Raw genomic sequence first — 20359 nt, 5'->3', positions numbered from 1 at the left:
ATGGGAACTAATATTACTGCGACACCCGAAGATTCGACAGATTTTTATCCCCCACTCCCTCTGCGGAAATTTAAATGTCAAAAAGTTTGTAAAACAAGCTGCAGTTCAAACTTTTGAACGTGACACACGGTGAACTCTCTAGCAGAGTTTTGCTGAAACAAGTTTAACACGGAAAGATTGAACTGAATTCAAAAAAAAAAAATCCGCCAGTGAAACGCTGCGCTAATGAGTGTGTGTATGTGTGTGTGTGTGGTCAAGCCAGCAGCAGCCCTGTGTCATTCGCAGGTGATATAATGAAGGCAGACATGCCGGACAGTGGTAATGGCGGTGTAATGGCGCCACTCTCGGCTCTTCACACAACACTCGGGCTCGAGATTTATCAGATGCGTTTGCCTTAATGGAGACTGAGAGGATTTAATGAAGTACTACAGCAGACACCATCCCAGTCAAATGAATTAATATGCCATCAAAATGCCTCGTTTTGGTTTTAATCTGACGACACTACAAGTAATCTCAGATTCCATTACGATCTTATTCATGTAGAAAAAACATAATTTCAGGGATCTCAAAGAGATGAAAATGTTCTTTTCAACAATCATATCAACATACACAAGTTTTTTGTTTGTTTTTTAAGTCAGGCAGACTTCCAAACTTCCCGTCCCGTGCTAAACGCGATAAAAAGCAACGTGGCCTCGCCCGCTCGGTGGTCTCGTAGACTGCCACCGAAGCGTGGCCTTTACTAATTGTAAACTCAATGAAGCATTCTTAACAGATGCCAGTGGAACGGCTCCATTAGGAATTGGGGTGAAGGGGGGGGGGGTGGGGGGGTGGCTGTCATCCACATATCACCGCCCCGGGAAGCCAAAGTGTCATTATCGCACCGCTCCGACCGCATCTATGCGCCCGCCAATTTCATTCTTATTAAATGCACATTAAAAGTGGAGATGGATGGTCTTGCTCGAGTGGACTTGGCGCTTAGCAAAGACTTTTGGTCCTTCGTCGGACTCGGCGGACCACAGTCTTCCTAAGTGATGACCATTAAGTATTCATAAACGGGAAACTTTGATTGGATCCGTGGAGCGTGATCGCGCCGCAAAGTTGTTTTTCCGCCAAGGCTCATGTCACAATTAAGCAACTTTTGCATGGCGACCGGCCAAATAACCTCAAGACCTTTAATGTAGCTCTATTTCTCCCAAATATGTGAGGGAATAAAGATGGCCTGAGAAAAGAAAGTAAGAAGCTGCATTTAGCAGATAACTAACGTGACTCCCCTCGAGGAGGACAAGAGAAATGGGTGCGGGCTCCTTTAGTGTAGTCATAAAACAAACAGGAGCGGCACAATTGGACGCATTTTTCCTCAATTAGCATAAACAAATACAAAACATTAACCGCTGCACGTTTCAGAATGTTTATGAGCGCCGTCGCTGCGTAAATGACTATTTGATCGACTATTACACAATTAGCATGCAACAATCATTTTCTGTGTCTGCCATCCAAAACAAATCAGAGCGATATTAAGCTATTATATCCCAGTGAGGGCCTGGGCTACATTATTGTGTTGCTTTTGTGGTATACAACAGCTTTGCCATTTTTTTTTTTTTTAAAGGGCCACGACACAGGCGGCTTTGCCAAACGCCACGTGGCGGTCGTCACGGTTGCATGGCAAGGCCCTTTGTGCATGTAGCGACAAGCGAGCCGCCCCTTCGGGACGCCACTGCAACACACCGATGTTAATATTCATCTGGCTGCCACACACACACACATATTCGGAGATGATCATCGGCGTATACGACAATGGTCCTCTGATCAAAGGGAGCTCATTATCTCACTGTCATGCTGCAGAATTTGTCTGAAAAAAGAAACCCAATCAGTCGCGGCTTTCTCCCGTCTCAGCGCACCGTCTTCTTTGGTGGGGCCACACAAAACCGCATTTAAATCCCATCCTTTTCAACCAAATCAGATCTGAGCGTCGGCTTAAAAAGCACTTAGCTTGCATTAGCTTTAGATGAAGAAGTGTGTCTGATTTATGTCTAAAAGCGGACATCGATTCCATCGGGACAAAAAGCGCCGTCGGTTCGACAGTAAATATCCGCAACGTCTAATTGCTAAGCGGGATGTTAAATCAGATTGTTTGCTTTCTGAAATTTTAGTGGCTCAAGCTCAAAAGGGATAATTTGTAGTTGCTGTTGTCCTTTGAGACTTTTCACCAAAGTTCTTTATCTCAGACTCAAAAACCATGGTTGAATATTTCAGTACTTGGACATCCTTGGAAGGCCATGGTGGATTTCAAGATCATCCTAAAATTTCACCCCAAACAAAATATTCACAAGTGTCCGTCCATATTGGATGTCTTTATTTGGTGCCCAGGTCATGTCCACGATCCTTGCCCTTCCAAGTACCAAAGCCAGGTGCTTTACTGATGACCCGCTGCTTTCCCAGAAAGAGAGATACAAAGAGCTTAACAGCAAAGCACAAGTGACAGCTGCTAAAGTGACTGTACAGGATCAATAAAAATAAATAAATGGTTGAAAGGGGGCAGAATCTGGGCTGCAAGGAATCCATTAACGAGTTTCTGCTCATGACAGAGTTCAGGCCCTAGTTACTGCGCAGGTTCTGGAAGTGACCTTGATGAACTATCACCTGTACTGTTTAAAAAAACAGGACAACAACACATTGAAATCAACATGTCTGGGAATTTTGGAATACTGATAATCTGGTGGCTTTCAGTTCCTTAGAAAAATCCAGGTTCACAATCCTGGTGGTGTTCCAACATCCGCGGCGTTCTGCACACAACATTTGGAGAGAGCCTAATGTCTGGCCTCTGATAAAGAGGCAGACTCCTGAAGTCATTCCTTCATTCCTTCTCAGCTTTTAACCAAAGCCCAAAGTCACATTGCGAGCAAAACACAATCACAATCAACCCGCCCAACAAAAGCCGTTGGATTGCGAGATCGCCCGACTGGGTATGCGGTGTTCCCGGTACACCATAGAGTTTATTAGTATAACCTGATGAATCATTCACTTTGCTCTTCTATAAATTATCACGACTACAGACAGAGAAGTGTCCAATCATCTTGTAATCAGAGTTCCAGACCTCCGCGCTTCAATATCTTGGCTCGGATATCATTTAGTATCAATCAAGATCTATCTCTGACATTGAACAAGTAGATTGGATGGAAAATTGAAGGGTGGAGAACTAAACTGATTATGTACCTTTGGCATTTGACTTTTACAACTTTGAACATAAAACGTGCCTTTTTGGAAGTGATTACGTTTGACCTTTTGTGATTGACCTACTCATAAGAAACAGGTACTGATTATAGTAGTTGGTCAGCTTGGGTTCGAATCATGTAATATAATATGGGTTAAGTGAATCATTGCAAGTCAAGTCATTCTATATTTTACACAGCTAGAAATCACAAAAGAATAAATCCAAAAGTACAGTTCTGTTGTGAATTCCTGGAAGCAGAAAGACGAGCGTCTGAAAATTAACCTGATCCAAGCAGAGTCCAATAATTAGTTTCTACCCCTATTTCTGAAGTCGACATACAACGTAATGGATTTTACAAAAAAAGAAACAATTATAGCCTCGGTTCTGGGTGAGAACATGTACATTTCTGTGTACTATAGATTTCATGTCAAGTGCTGACTAATAATGAACTCCAGCTAGCAGCACACGCAACAACAACAACAACAACAAAAAACAAGATCTAAACAAAAACAATGGAGCATATCAAAGTGATGTTTCAGCACACTGACACATTGGCGAACATCTCTGTGAACAAAAGTGCTGTCACATTCATCTTTTTCCAGAGATTGCGCTCATGTTCTGAAGTGAAAGTCACAGGGCCAAATCCAATAGTGCCATCGATCCGTTGTGTTACATTACGGCAGGATTTGCCGGCTACTTCTGTCTTTTGCCTCCTTTTGCCGGCCGTTTTTATTTTCGTTTATTTGCCTTAATTAAATTGTACTTTTCCACGCCACTCAGCTAATCGTCTTCAACGTTCCCCCAGAAGTGCGGCCCTCCCGGGATGTTTTCAGAGTAATTTGGTTCCACCTGAGGAGACGCACACGCTCGCTCAAACGCACAATCGATATTAATCGACTTTGCAGAGGCTGAAGTCCTCAAGCGGACGTTACGGCGGGCGAGATCATATTTTAGCCGGGCTGAAGGGTCGAACGGCGCACACGTGGTCACCCGCAGTGTTATTGACGACGTGACCTTGAGAAGCTTCTTATTTCTCATTCCCAGAGAAAAACTCAGAGCTTCAATTCCAGCCCTTCTCTTTCTTCTTTAGATTCCAAGATCAGTTCCTATCCGACGTGTTCAAAGCGGCGGTTGCTACAGATGAAATATGGATCACTAATGAGGCCTTGATTAAATGTTAAGCGCAGCGGGAATGCTGATCTATTTTACATATCTAGGCGGCACTGATGTTTTCCGCATAACTCCTACTCGCTGAAATTCTAACAGGATTACTGGAAGAACCAAGATTCCATATGCGGAATCGCGACAGAGCCAGTCTTTCATCATTCAAACAGTTTAACAAGGTTATAAATGATATGTTTTTGCTTTTTGAATGCCGATAACTTCACGAGATCTTTCCATTAAATGACTACAATAAAATCTCAACCTAACCAAAAGCAGCCGATCCTATTTGGATGGTTCTTTTCAGTCTTTTTGATCTGCCTGCGAGCCTCTTCTTGACAGATTCCCATTTAGACGACGGCGGGGTGCTGTCAGGTCGCCGCTGATTGATGCGATTGATCGGCGGCGGCACACCCGAGATGCGGACAGGTGAGGTTACCGGCCTGTCACTCAGCCGCAACGCTCGTATTACTTATTCAACGTCTGCGATTAACACAGCCGTTTTTCCAGACCCAAACGGAAACAGGTTCCCGTCCTGTCATATTCTAGAATGCCCGAAGCGGTCTACGATCTTTTTTGTTTTGTAGTATTTTTGATAAACTGGCATCAAACGGGATCCATTAAAAAAACAATTGCTGTAGTAGTGGTAGCCCTGGCCTCTGTTTTTTTTTTTTTTACAATTTATGACCAAGGCGAGTGGTTGGACTTTTTTTCACAAGTTGTCCACTGCACACAGTTAATGATCCCTTCAGGATACGCTTCAATGTACTGTTTTGCTGTTTGTTGAAAAATGAAGCCGGAGTAGGACAGCTAGGATGAAGGCACGCACGTGCTAGCTGAACAGTTGGAGTCATGCTGCAAAGCAGAGATAAGACGAAGCCCATCCCATTGTTCTCTAACCCATCAAAAACAACACACGAGTTTTATTGTTAGTGCTTTTTTCTCCACCATCTAAAGCAAATTTCACCTCGCAGCATGTCATTTTTATAGTTTGGGCTTCCTCGGTGGCCAAACGCCACACACGATGAGGACAATTGAAATCAAGAGTGACCAACTTTCTCAAAGTGAGAGCTGCTACTATTTGAAGGCTTTGATACCCAAATGCGGTCAGCCTTGTTTTTGTTTGTGTATTTTAAAGATATTCCGTTTGCACTGCTAGCAAACATGAGCGCTCTCTATCTGAGCTGTACAGTCGGACGCAGGGGGCACCGGGAAAAAAAAGAATTAAGAAGCTATTTTCCACTCTTCTGCTGGCTTTTAATGATCACATAAAGACATAATTTATTCAGGGCTTAATTTATTTCTGCAAGCGTCTCCAAGATGCCTTGTTTATTGTTGCTAAGAGCTTGCGCAACACTACAAAGCTCGACGAATTAAGACGATTCACGATTATAAGTCGTTGCCAAGTGCTGGTCTTGTTCTGTTTGGGAGGCGGAGGTGTCAGTCAAAAATCAAAATAGACCAAAGAAAGGTAAGTGGTTTTTGCTACAGTAACTTGGTACTATCTTGAAATTTGAAAGTTAAGACAAGGTACCATATATGGTCATGTTGGCATAAAAAGCCAGTCTGTGCGAGAAAAAACGCACAAGAAGCCAGAGAAAAGCTGCGAGGTATGAAGCAGAGCTCAGCGGGGTTCATGGCCCAAAAATCCTCGCCGCCCTCGTTATCATTGCAAATAGGGTTCATTTTTCAAGCCCACCACCGCTTGTGGCCCCTCAGAACTCGCCCGAGTTGATGTCCGTTCTCGCTTCACCGGAGCGCGAGCGCCCGGGCCAATGGGCACCCGCCGAGCAGCTTACATCTTAAGTATGTCGCGCTCCGGATGAAGCTAGCGACATCTGTGACCGAGAGGCAACATTCAGACGGGTAAATAGAATTTGTGCAACCGTGAAAAAGATGGATATCGTTGAATGGTTATCATACATACGTACACCAATTGATTCGAAAGGTTTGAATCAACCAACAGATTTTATGTTTTCAATGAGCATGTGATACATATAAACACTAACTGGTGCAATATCGTAACTGCAAGAGGAGTAGCAGGGTCAACAGCGCCTTTCACACAATTTTAGCTCGGATAGCTTTTATCCCATCCGTGACCCCGACGCGAACTAATGAGTGCTTTAAAAAAATATATATGGATGACTGGGTGACATTAGCGGTTGATGTCATACCAAACTTAATTGACGAGGTCACCATGTGCTGAGTCTCTCTCTTGCTCTTTCTCTTGATACACTTTAACCAAGCTGACTTTCTCCACGTTTGCCCCCAATGGCCAAATGCACCAAGTTTAAATGGTACTCAAGAGCCTTCTGATAACTCTTTTTGCCATTTTCATCAGTCAACCCCCGCTCTCCCTCCCCCCCTGCCTGCATCCCACCTGAGCGTGCGCTTTACAGAGAGCCCGCGAGAGTGATTGAAAATGTGATTTTCAGAGTGGCTCTAAAAGAAATCAAGGTATTTTGTAAGGGGGGTTTGATATATTTGAACAAGGACCGTTCGGGGCGTATCCAGATGCCGGCCATTTGTGCCACAGTTGAGGTGAAATTGCTTTCTAGAGGGATGCTCTTCAATGATGCCTTTTGTCCATTTTATTTCACTGCGAATCTCCAAAGATCGCAACCTGGCCTTCGAGACCATACAGTGAATTAAATCAAGCCGAAGTATCTCGTCGACACATATGACTGGGAATGGATTACAATGCGGTGTCCATTTGGATGTGTCATCATTCAATTACTGAGTACAAATTAAAAATTATATGAGGCTCTATAAAGTTAAATGACAAATGTAGCTCAGTCTGATTCTGCCGCGGCAGGCTTTAGGTTTTTCCATCTACAGTAACATGCAAAGCTTGTTTATTTACTATTACGCTTCGCATTCGCTTGCCTGGTGAGATTAGCGTTACCATGGTAACGGCTGTTTTCACACCACCTATTGCTAATGAGACCGTTGCCATGAATGAGTCACGCAAAAGCAACAAACAGCCAACGCAACTCGCATCCTGCACATTATAATTCAATCACGCTGATTTAAAAAAAAAAAAAAAAATCAGCCCTTCCTACTTTTCATGGAATGTGCAACAAGGCGAAGAATACAAAGTCTGCAGCAGCATCTATACAGTAGATTAGACCAGCCCCGAAACAAATCTGGATTCCTCCAACCGTGTTTTGCGGCAAGTCTAGCACATTACACACTCCACGTCTGGCAACACCCTTGGAGGAGGGGCTTAAATACTTCTTTGCAAGAAAAAAAAGGCGCAACGCCGTCTTCACTTTCTGAGGACCCTCGAGAGAGTGGACCTGAGGAGGAGCTGCTGACCTCCTTTTAGCGTCAAGAGCGTGCTTACATCTTGTCGTAGTTACCAGCTGCAAGTCGGCGTGCAAGAAAGAACTACAAATTCTCGTCACCCAATTTTGTTAACTGAGCAATGACAATGAACATCTTAATTTGAATTTCATATCAAGTACGTTGCTTGCCAAGGAAAGAATAAAATAAAAAATAAATAAAAATCATTTGGGATGTTAAGACAAAAAAGGAATGCAGAACGGAGTTGTTTCAAGAGACGTCTGCTCGGGAGCGATACGTTTGAAAAAAAAAAAAAAAAAAAAGAGCTTGTTAATATCATACAAAACGTATTGGATAAATGTTTGAGGAGAGAAACCGTGGGGACGCCGCTTGACGCGCTTCTTGGACACAATGGACGCTGAAATGTTAAAACGAAAGGCCCTCGACGGGAATATAAACACTCGAGCGGATCGCAATGGAATACTTTGAAACGTCTGCTTTTGCTTTTATGTCTGCACATTGAAAAAAAATCTATACAAGCGCATGTTGAATGAGTGGCGAATCTTTATGCAGCGCACTCGCCATGAATCATTCATCCCTTCGAGGATTTCTACTTTAGTTACTTCTCTCCACTTGATAATTAGAAAGATGACAAGGTTTCGGCGACTTGGGCGTCAGTATTGACGCTTGGACTGAATGGACTGGACGTCCTCGAGGACAAATCCCTCGCTCTCCCCCGCAGAGCCGCAAATGGAAAGCGCTTAAGATGTTTTCACTCGCAGGCTCCGCTAAGGCCCTCGCGGGAGCCCGGTGGCGAGCTCGCCGGCGTCTGTGCTAGGATTATTCGCAGGAATCTGACGGAAGGTCCTGATCTGTCCTCGCGAGCAAGGCGGACGTTATCGGCAGCGGTGTTGAGAGCGGCGAGGGTCCATATCACAGTTACAGATCTACACAGTACTAACTGACTTACGCTGGGTGAATTCTGGCTTTCTTTACAAGACAAAGATGCGATGATTAGTTGAACCTTCGAAAACCATTCCATTGACCGGCGTGGATAAACGAACAAAGACGCATCGTTTTTAGCAAATCAACAATCACTTCTGGATCTCCCGTGGCACACCCGATGATCTGAAGTCACACAAAACCACCGTTTTGAACAAAGAGCGGGAGTGAAAGTATTTTTTTGCCATTAGAGCAAACGAGGCCTTTTGTCAAGCCTTGCTTAAAGGATCGCATCTCCTTCACTAATTGCTCTCATTTATTTAGCCCTCAAAGCAGGAAATGGGGAAAAAAAAGTGAGCATCGATTCTCATTAGGACTTCTTTTCCTTCCTGTCGCGGGTTGGAATCAATGAGATACCACCGACTATGATCTTACAGTACGGACGCTGGTTGGGTTTTTGTTCCTTTTCGTTTTACACAAGTGAGTACTTTAGTCCCACCCAAGCACTCCCATATGGTGTCACGGCCATCTCTGCTTGGTTCCGTTGTGTGTCAACATATTCCAGCATCATCCCCGTTTTGCCCCGAGGCTCCTTTCTCAGCGCAAGAACCTCCCGCTGACCTTCTGCAGGAAGATGCCCTTAGCAGAAGGCGTAGAATTCCCAGAGGTGGGCGTGAGCGCTTGCTGGAGCTCCGGCAGGGATTTTTTTTAAAGTAGTGGAAAGCCCATCAGAGATGTCAATCCAAAAATAAAAAAATACATTTGTGTCAGAGATGGATCTTTGCCGCTGTGGAACATTCAGTGTCCGATGCAAATTACTGTTTGCGTTTACAAAAGGTCGTCATGAGGTTCGAGACGGGAAAAAAAAGAAGAAATTACTCAAGATGCTTGATACACTTTTGCAACCACCTTCCAAGTGACTTCCAAAAAATACATACACAAGCAAAGCAGCGATTTAAAAGTACTTGGATCTGATAGTCACAACTAATCGTATTTCTCAATCTCCATTTTATAGGGATTTAAAATCCAAAGATGTATGACTGTGGTCCGTCCACCTCAGCGGCTGGCTCGACTTTGGTCAAGGACACGGCGGAGCGAACGGGCGCCACATGGGACGTTTGGCTTTGTCACACTTGGGCGTGAAATCGACATCTGACTGACAGCCCTGGCCGGCTCTGGGGTGGGCATACTCGGGCGGACAGCGATTTCAAGATCAGCCTGGTGACCGCTACGGATCGGCGTCCTTGTCAGGTACAACGTTTGACATGCCAGTCGCCAGTGAAATGGTCAAATTGATGACTTATTTAGAAGATGGGATCTCATCCCGTTTCAGTGTCAGTCCAAGTGGAATCAAGACAAGGAAAATCATTTCTTTCCAGAAGCTTTCTATGTGGCTTTTCTTCCTTTGCACAATCCGATAAGGTCAAGCCAAGCTGACTACAGGACTCCGATACGTCAATAATGGCCAAGTTGGTTCTTGCTACGCCGCAGACTCTTTTTCAGCAAAGCACGGAGCCCCGCCCCCTGTTGGGAGCAGGATCAGGGCACAAAGACAAATTTCCCGACGTCTGCAGAGAGAGAAGTTTGTTGTGAAAGTGAGAGAGACGACAAGGCGCTTTCTGCCAACAAGCTTTAAAGTAGAAATGACGATTTCCTGGCGGGAGAACGCTCAGTGCTGGGTTTTCACGGAGCTGAAATGCCAAAGCGATAAATGAACTGCTTGTTAATGTATCACAGTGGATCGGAACAGTCGCCAGGGACCAAATGGCAAAGATTGTTTTGATGACTTTCTGATATTTTATTTGGACATACAAAGATAGCTTTCAATCGAAAGGATGAATTCACTCGAATTTTCTTTTTGGCTTATGTATTCCTAAATATACATTTCGATGAAAAAGGCTAAAGGTAAAGCACAAAACGGCTTGGCTTTCCCTTGGCCACCTCCTCCCTTATTTTCAATTGTGCTGCTCTTTAATCAGAATCTCGTAAATCTCGGAGTAACCCTCCTAAATCCCCGCCCGTCTCCAGAGTGGTTATGTATTAAGACCCTTAAAGCTCAAATTACGTCCCTCGTGTTTCTGTGTACTCATTAAGAAGCTTTGACTTATTTCTCTTTTTACGTCGCCGTCCCCCCCTGAGGAAATGTGAAGGTGGCCTCTGGCGCAGGACGTCCATATTTGAGCGGATTATGAGCCGTGATGTGTAAATTAAAACCGTGACGAATCGAGGGGGAGTCTTTTTGGCATTCCATTGAATAATAATTGAGGTAATTAACTGAGGTAAATTGCTATTTAGGCTGTAATTGGGAGGCGGATGACATTTGAAGTTCACGCAGGACTGAGAGGCAGTCACCCCGAACCGCGCGTTAATGGCCTCCGCCAACTCTCCAATTAGTTTTGGCCTCTCAACCTGCTAGATGGCGGCGGCTTGGTTAGCGACCGATCTGGAAATACGACGTCGGCGGGGTTGCTTTTGAAAGAGCCGCCGGAGCCTTTGAGCTCCATTGCGGAATCTGCACAAGGCAAAATTTCACACTGGCGGGGGCTTTTAGCAGATATTCCAAGCGGCCGCAAAGGAATAAAAGAACACAATCGATGGGAACGTTTTCTCCTAGCTAACAAAGAGCGAAATTCAATCAGCTCCTTGTGTCTTTTTTTTTTTTTCTTTTCAGTGACCGGCGCTGTAAGCCCAACATCATCTGGATTTAAAACCGCGAGCCGTCCGACAAAAGATTTAACAAACAGAAGAGCGAAGCCCTCCACCAAGGACGAACGGTTCATGAAGAAGTGAGGGAATGGTTTTTGGCAGAGAGTGATACCTAGCCCTTTTTTTTTCCTTGATTAACCTCATTTGGTGCTGGTTGGTTCGCAGAGGTAGCAAAAGTACTCACACCCGCAACCAAAGTAGAAGTACATGAGTGAAAATAAACGAGTGTATAAATGATGCGTGTTAAAAGAAAATGTTTTTAAATGGCCTCAAATATTTTTGCAGTCTTGTTTTGTTGAAGCTGTCTGCTTGAAGCATCAATCAATCAGCAAAGCACATTTGGGTCAAGTAACCCAACAAACCTCGCCGCAGAAGCAGACAACTTCAAAGCTGCTAAATTTGTGGTAAAAAATTCAAGGAAGTGATCTGGGTCTCATGTTATTAACTCGGAAAATAACCAGTCTGCCGCAGATGATGGAGTCATTCATCAGCACTTCCAAAATTAATTTAATTAGGCCGACAGAGTAATTACTCGGCTCCGTTTTTAGCAGAGTGAAAAAGGGGGAAGATTCAGCAAAGCATGAATGTAAATTCACGTCACTTAAACACATGAAGACGTGCAGTCAGAGTCACTCAGGTGACGATGACTCAATTTGCCGCCATTGGATTTCTCCTCAGAGTCTTAATGGAACACCTTGAGTCTCAGCCTTTTTGAAGTTAATTTGCCTGACAACAACACAGCTTTCCCCCCTAAAGCTGACTGGTATCGAACCGTGTCTGAATTGGCAGCCATTAGTGAGATGGAGTCTTGTGTCTTGTCAATTTCATCAGATGACGAGCATTTGATGTGTCTGACTTCTAAACCCTCCAGGGTTAGGTTGGCATGACACATGATGGAGCCTGTTTTCTGTCTGCTACTAGTAATACATTACAACCACCTCAAGCTGCTCGCGGAGTCCCGCAGGGATCGATTGTCTGACCTGTAATCTTTACGGGCTAACGGTAGATACAGCCTTATCTTGAAGGTCCGACTGTTGTGGAGTATTTAGGACCACTGTGATGTGATCCAAGATAGCAGCAGGATTCTGGACCAAGTGCAGCTGTAAGATTGATTTTTTGTTTTTTGTTTAAGTCTGTTGCTGCTGTGGTTGAACTTCTTGACTTTTAGGAAAACAACAGTTTGACTAAACTTGTGGACGAGGAAGACGCCATTCGCATTAAGAATCAAATGTTGATTCAGGGGTCATTATTTCTCATGTCAGTGATCTCTGCCTTCAGGAGCATATACAAGTCCAAACACTTGTATAAAATGCTGGAATGCTAACAATTATGAAGTACTCTTATTTTCATGAATACTGCACTTGCCTTTGTTGTTGCTTCTCTTTCTTTAAATCCAGCAGAAATTTGGATGTTTCTGAACCATTGAGAAGTGATTCTGCTGTACTCACGTCACTTTGTACTTTTCTAGCTGGAATAGTAAAGGGCAAAGAGTAAGTCCATAATTTTACTCCCGAAAGGTGTTTTTCAATGTTGACACGTACAACAATTGGCAGTAGATCAATAGAAGTGATTACAGTTGGCTCCCTTGGGAACCTAATGACCTATTAGCTGCCATCGGTCAGGCGGGGTATTGTTGACCTCTTCTTGTGTGGATGAGGGGTCGAGTCGGATCGGTACAGTGGATATCCACAGAGGAATTAGCGATGAGAATCGTGCCACATTCCAACGCGGCCTCCACTAGGGGAGGGACGTGCTTTCACAGCCATACCGCATGTTAGCATGTGTAGAATGCTCATACGCGATACATTTGGAGTCCATAGTTGAGATCGTGGGTTCCCAAACTGGGGTCCCTGGACATCCGCAAGTTATACCTTAAGGGTCCACACAATAACTTGCAAGATGTGTTAAACAATTCAGACAACTATCTACCTTCTTTCTTTCATCTTTATTTCCTTTTCTACATATTTGCTACTTTGCGTCTTGCCTTCCCGCCTACTGACAAATTGTACCGATTTTTGAAAAACATAATAGAAAATTGATTGTATTTAGTTTCTGCCCGACAGCAGCTGAGAAGGCGTCACCATGTTAGCTTCTGCAAACAAGTGTGACGTAAGCGAGCTGTGACCACAATTGAGCTTTATCTATCAAACAAAGCAGCAGTGCACGCCTGACTTTTATTATTTGACTCGTTGCCATCTGTTCACCACACGGCCGCCTGAGTGGTAAATATGCCGCTTAAGTTCATTAGGCGTCGGCGAGAACGGAGGGAGTGTAGTAATTATGGTGGGACCTACGCGCTTCCATCCGGCGAGCCGTGGACTCAATTAGGGGCGCAACAACGGAATGTTAACAGGCTCATTAGAGGGCGGGACACAAAGTAAATGTCACAGTTCCATTGGCCGGATGGCATAAAGACAATACGTTAACAACACGATGCTATTGTGGAGTGGACATGCGTGAGACAGCACGCTGGAGCTTGTTAGGTTCATTGAGGACCATAGATGACTTCTTTCTTCCTTTTTTTCACCCATTCTTCTTCCTTTTCTTCCATTCTTTTTTTCCTTCCATCCTTCCTACCTGTCATCCTTTTTTGTACTTCCATCCTTCCATGTGTCATTCTTCCTTCCTCCCTTCATTTCATACATCCCGGTTTCCTTATTCCCTCCCTTGCCACTGTCTCCTTCCTTCTTTCCTTCCTTTGACAGGAAGCAGAATCAAGAAAAATCCTCCCTCCCTGGTTGCTTTTTGCTTTTCTCCGAGCACAGCAGTAACGTTCCTCAATTCCGACGCTCATCCATCTCTATGCAGTAAATCTGCACCACTGCAGTGGCAAAGTCTCCTGTGGGCAAATGCGCCCTTCAGGAATGAATCTCAGGAAGAAGCCGAGTCTCTGTGCAGTGTCACATACCGCTTTATATGCAGTGTAAATCAGCAGTTCTTAAACTGGGGTGCCGCAAGCTGTAGCTTGGGGTTCTGCAAAATAATTTGCAATGAATTACATCATATTTTTTTAAGAATGCATACCTACATGTGAGAATAAAACCGACATGATAACCCAAATCCTCCACCGTTCCTGAGCTTTGGAAGGGAATAAATAACTTCAATGTATTGTAAACAAGACGGTGATAGCCCCGGCTGCTACACTGCTAGCAAATCTGAACCCCGACTTGAGAGCCACGAGGCAGCTGTGGTAAACACTTACCCACTGTGCCATCCTAAAATTTGACTGGAACAAATTGGGAATGGCGTGTCGCGTAACTGTTATGCTAGATGCTGGTAATTTTGCAAATGAGCACAAAGCCGCCATATTTTTGCCATCTTTGAAAACAGCATCTCTTTAATCGTGACACACGCGCATCTCAGACGGACTGTCCAGAAAACACTTTCCAATCCCTCTGGCATTTAGGGGGTGCACATATTGGTTGACATTTGCATCATGAGAGGGTCCTTGAATTTTTTTCTCAGTTTGAGAACCTCTGACGTACGGCTTGCATTTTATGCTTCATTCCTTCATGCAAAAAATAAATAAAAAAGACAGGGTGACTCCATTACAAAAAGGATTTGTTTCCCCCGCAGTAAAATGCAAATGAGTGCCCGCGGCTACACGGTGCATGTCCACGCTCATCTCTCTTCTCCAAACACAGCTGAGAAAACCGGGAGCGGAGCATAACAATTGGACCAGAACGTCAGGTTAAACATTCCCAGCTGCGCCCCCGCGCCTCTTTAGTGGCGGGCAAATACTGGATGCAGATTAGACACAGAGGATATTTTGATAGGCAACTGGCGAGGAAAAATCAGGCCGGCACCACGTGACGAACGTCAGAGAGAATGTTCACAGTTTGCTCAGAATGTTTGTTAACACTGTGCTTGAAAATTGGATTTTTTTCTTTGGAAACTATACAAATGACCTCACTTCACATGGGGAATTGGGTCCCAGCCAGCTCACAAACAGTGAAATTCACCATTTAATTGCCTCCCATTCTAAATACAATGAATTATTTTTTCCATCCTTATCAAAGGGGAAAGATGATTTGAGTAGGATATTTTTGTGTACATAGAAAAAGTCAAGTCCAAATATTTGAGCCTTGCAGTATTTTTTTTCTACGTTAGTATGTTAGTGTCATTTATTGTCTTCACACACTTGGTCATTTAAGGGCCTACTAAGTTTGTTTAATTGCATTAAAAACCTGCTAGCAGTTGCACACATCCATATTATCTTGAGTAGATATCATATAGTGCAAATTTTACATGTGCGTTTGAATAACTGTAAGCAAACAATGTGTAATTGGAGATGCAGCTGGCGCTAATTTCATTGAATAAAGAAGTCAATTTAAAACAAGAGGCGCCGGATCCATTAACTTTTTTATCAAATGATATTCGGTTGTTGTGTGCGTGCCTGTGCGAGCGTGTTCTTAATTAAAACAGCCGTATATGAAATCCAATAGCGAGTGGAGGCTGCATTCAGGACCAAGGACAGTCCCCCCCCCTTTTTTTCCTAACAATTTACTTAAATCATACTCCAACATATGGCACTTTAAGAGATGGTAACACTACACGGGGATTTATTATTATTATTATTAATTACATTAAAAAATAATGTGTTTTCGTAGAATCTTGTATTCGTTGTTTGTGGCAGCATCTTATGCAGCTAGCTACCTCGCTAGCAAGCTAAATAAATAATTAATTTCCCATTTGACATAATTTGTACGACTAACAGCAGCACCAACAAGCATCCATAAATTGTGGACTATGCAGGAAAAAAATGTTTAATGTTGCATAGTAGAAAAATAACAAGATTAACTGTGAAAATAATAACACATAAACACGAGGGAAAGACATTGCAGCTTGTTACCCATTTAATCTTCATATTTACTCATACTCTTCCTATTTTAGTCAAGATGGAGGGAACCAGTGGTGGATCAAAATAAAAAAGATATGCGCTTGAAATACGCAATTACTCCTAATAAATGATTGGAATGTGTGCGACTTCTAGCTGCTGCTGGCTGGCTGGCTGACTGTCTTCATATTTAAGAGCTGATTTGCTGGGCATTGCGGGGGATCGCATTTATTTTGCTATTATTTGGACGAGGATGAAAATTATTCACTGGAGCTAAACACTGTTTTGATGACTATTTCTAGCTATTTTGCTTTCCTGATAAGGTTTAAGACATTAGGTTGTGTTGCTGTCAATGTAAATGGACATTTCCTATGTGTCATCCCTCCCAACAAAAAAAAAAAACTTCAACTGGCCAGTATGTAAAAAGTTGATGCTGTTACAGTATGTGACTAGGGAGTTAACCCAAATTGAATTAATTTGTCCTAAGAGCAGCCGGGTGGTCGCGCCATCCTCCTGATATTTCCGATTCTGCTGTACTGGTGCGCCGTAGTTGACATGCAGCCCGTCGTGTCACCTCCATCGAGGCGGCCAGTAGGCCGCGGGGAAACAAACAGAATTATTGATGGCCGTGAAATATTGATTCGGGATAGATGTGTGCGGGCGAGTGCCCCCTTTACTAAAATACGACACGGGTTATTCAGCAGAAAGTGCGCGGAACGCTGAAAAATTCATCACGGCTCTGGCGGACGTGGCCGTGAGTTAGCATCGTGGAGGTGGCGGTAAATAAAAATAAATGCATACAGTGTGTTTAGGAATTAAATGTACGGCCTCGTAAGAAAGAGCATGAGTGAGAGATGGTCTTTATTATTGTAGCGCCGAAGAGCTACGAAGTGTTTTCCTGGTAGACACGAGACATTTGTCACTATAGATCACTCTGGTATTTAAATTTTAATATTTAATATTTTTATTAAAAGGGGCGGGGGGAAATCATATTTTTTATATATATATCATATTTTGGGTTGGAAATTAATATTTTGTGTATGACTTTGGTGGTGTTTATTTAATTTAGAATCTATTTCACAAGTTATGTGGTGAATTTGTATCTATATAAATGTTTGCTTTCTTTTTTCTTTTTAATTGTGTTGCATGCATTTGATTATAAAACTTGTATTAGTTTTTCTCAATATGATTATTCTTTTTAAAATGAGCCTTTAATTATCCAAGTAAAGTATTTGATAACAGAATTTTAATTGTAGTGTGTGGTAGATTTATTTTATCTAGTAAATGAACTTATTTTAATTTTGCACTCTTTACTACTTTTTCAATATCATTTTGAAATGACTCATGATTTGTTTTTGACTTTTTTCCCTTGCATGCACTCCAGCACTTACCTTTCACTTACCTTTTCTCTCCGTACACTTACCTTTTCTCTCCGCGCACTTACCTTTTCTCTTTGTTGACTTTTCATTTCATTCACAACAGATTTCAATTACATAAATACTTTGATAGAAGTGCTTTTAAAAATAGTGTCAATGTGCTACACAGCTGTACAACAGATGACATGAATGGGGACATGACTCAAAATAGATGCCAGCCTGTTATTTGCACCTACCTTCAATATGAAAATGGCTACATGTTCACGCCGCATTAATCAACAAAACACGCACAAGTCATAAAAAGTCTGCATTGCCTCAGTGATAAATAACACCGCCGCTTAGTTCCATAAATTATCTGCTAGTGTGCAGACGTGCATATTTTAAAAGTGTGTGGATGGTGATGGTGGTAACGAGAAGTGTGAATTAGGGCAGTAGCCTACCTGGAGCAGAACCAGAGGAAGCTCACACCGGGCCTGGCATTATGTAAATGTCAAATGAACTCTCCCAAGGCCTCCTGGTTGCCTCCATTCAAATGAATACACCCTGGGGGCAGAAACAAAGCTTTCAATAAAGCACAGAAAGCCACTTTTGACCTCATCAGGACAACAACAACGAGGAAAAAGCATTTTTAAATTGGTTAATGGCCTTTTTTTTCACACTGGGGGAAAATGTAAATTACAACTGCATTGGTTGAAGTTAGTAACGATACAAGTTTTTCATACTCTCATCAACAAGAGTGGACAAATATGCTAAGTCTATCAATAAAATTAAGAACACAATAAAACAATTACACTCTCGTTGTACTTTTAAATACAACACATATCGTCAAATAAACGCTGACAAATAAATCTTTAAGACACTAACATTTTTATGGTTCAGTCCCTCGCCATTGAAAGTACAATACTCACCCGTGCTTAATCAAAATGGCAGGTCATTTCACTTACCTGACTAGATTCGGAACCTCTTTTCCTTTTCCTAGCTCGGTGTTCTTGTTCATTTTTAGTTTCATATTTCATTACCACTGTGATTCTGTTCAAATCTATTCTACTCAACAGCGAGAGTACTTTTGCGTACTTGACGACTGACGACTTTCTTGTACGTTTTTATAAATATAATAATTTCTCTTCGCGCCAAAGTCAGTCGATTTCTTCTTCGTTGGTGTTTTCTTTTTTTTTTATCTTGTCTTCTATCTGGATACATGCATCACACTGCCCCATAGAGGCCAACATGTCCATAGCAGCAATATCACCGTAAACTGTTAGACTGGCGCACACAAGTTGTGTTTTTGACGTTTGCTTATGGCCTAAGGTACTTTTGTTACTTACGGCAGTCACGATAGTTTCTTGAGTTTGCTCCTGAGTTAATTATTGATTGGGATAGCACACAATCCGACTGAATAGTGTTCAAACTTTGAGGCGCAGTGTGAAGTCAAAGTGAAAGAGTAATGATGCCGCCTTCATTCGTTTTAATGAGTCGCTCGGCACTTTTAGGAATCAAATTCAATCGACTTTTTTTTTAAACTCTCACAGTAGAGCACTCACATCAAATGGATGGATGGATGATGACGGAGGAAGAAAAGAATATCCAACGTGTGTGGACGGATGAATGCAAGATGGCGGCAGATAGAAGACTACTTTGATTGGTACATCACATACTGGCGTGAACGAAAGAACGAACAAATGAATGACACTAATCAAGTTTGCGTAAGCTGGCACCAACTCGGCAAAATCTTGTTGACTGCATTTTTTGTGTGTGAGTGTTTTTGTGAGTTTGGTGTGTTGCAGGTGAATCACGCGCAGGACGTTGATGGAGTCAGCTTGTTGTTTCCAAGGCTGCTGGCAGCATCCCGCAGGCTTATCGTGGCTCCGCAGAGACGCTGGCTCATTCTTCTGCTTTGCTCCAAAATGACTTTCTCATCATCTTCTTCTTTTTCCTCTGCAGCCCCTAAAGCTCAGTTGTCAGCGGGAATCACCGCGGCCAAACTCTGGAGTCTGATGGTGGTGTGACCTTGACTCACTGTGATTCTCACACACTAACAATATGAGGAGTGAAATTCATTAGCACCATTGTAGAATTGAAAAAATATATACATATTTTTGTAATTCAAAAGAAATATATAAAATTTCCCCCCAAACTCTGACTATTTTTTTTTTTTTTAAAACAAAAACAAAAGTTTGTCCTTCCCCACACACAAAAAAAAGACTAAATTAAATTGAAATGAAACGTGACACTATCTTGGGTATTGACTGGCAACTTTCTGGAGCTGGGCAAAGTACACCAAATCAATACCCAGCTCTATTCCCTCTTCCCCCCCAGCCAAGCAGGAACACAACATTATGAATTGTTCTGCAAAACGCAAACTCACAACATCAATAAACGTGAGCTGAAGCCGGCCGGGCGTATCCGCTGCCGGCAATTTGCCATTAAGGACCAAAACGTGTCGCCGTGGGCTTGATGCATGGAAGCACGGAAGCTTGCTTCTCTCGAGAAGAGAACAGAAGCAGCACCATGGGGAATTTGCTCCATTTGCGCCACTCGGTTTGCTCTCGGCTTCCATTTTCTCCCAATTACCTACTTAGCCCTTACATACTGCTTGTTGTCCATTTGCACCAAGCCAATTTGAACCTGGGCCCAGAAAATCGTCCAAATAATTGAACATGTCAATTCATCATCAACAGACCTTTTTTTTTTTTTTTTTAATTCAATGTTTTACCAGGTAAGCCAATTGAGAACACTTTCTCATTTACAATGACAACATCTTAACAGAATGTGTTCAAGAACCCGTGTGACAAGTTGCCACATTACAAAAAAACAACAACAACAACCTGTCAACATAAACAC

General features: G+C 42.9%; 1 protein-coding gene across 1 annotated transcript in view; it reads right to left on the bottom strand.

Annotated features, from left to right (window-relative positions):
• Positions 1–18691, bottom strand: part of prdm10 (PR domain containing 10) — a 56463-nt gene extending 37772 nt beyond the window's left edge. The window contains exons 1-2 of the mRNA XM_085915726.1: positions 18463–18691; positions 17959–18061 (exon numbers count right to left, since the gene is read on the bottom strand). The gene's annotated coding sequence lies outside the window, so the exon portion shown is untranslated. The remainder of the gene's footprint in view (positions 1–17958; positions 18062–18462) is intronic.
• Positions 18692–20359: the final 1668 nt, after the last annotated feature.

The sequence above is a fragment of the Syngnathus leptorhynchus genome, chromosome 7 (assembly GCF_054491065.1).
Source record: "Syngnathus leptorhynchus isolate UIUO chromosome 7, UIUO_Slep, whole genome shotgun sequence".
NCBI classification, from domain to species: Eukaryota; Metazoa; Chordata; class Actinopteri; order Syngnathiformes; family Syngnathidae; genus Syngnathus; species Syngnathus leptorhynchus.
The sequence above is the reverse complement of the archived record's forward strand: the minus strand, read 5'-3'. Positions and strand labels throughout refer to the sequence as shown.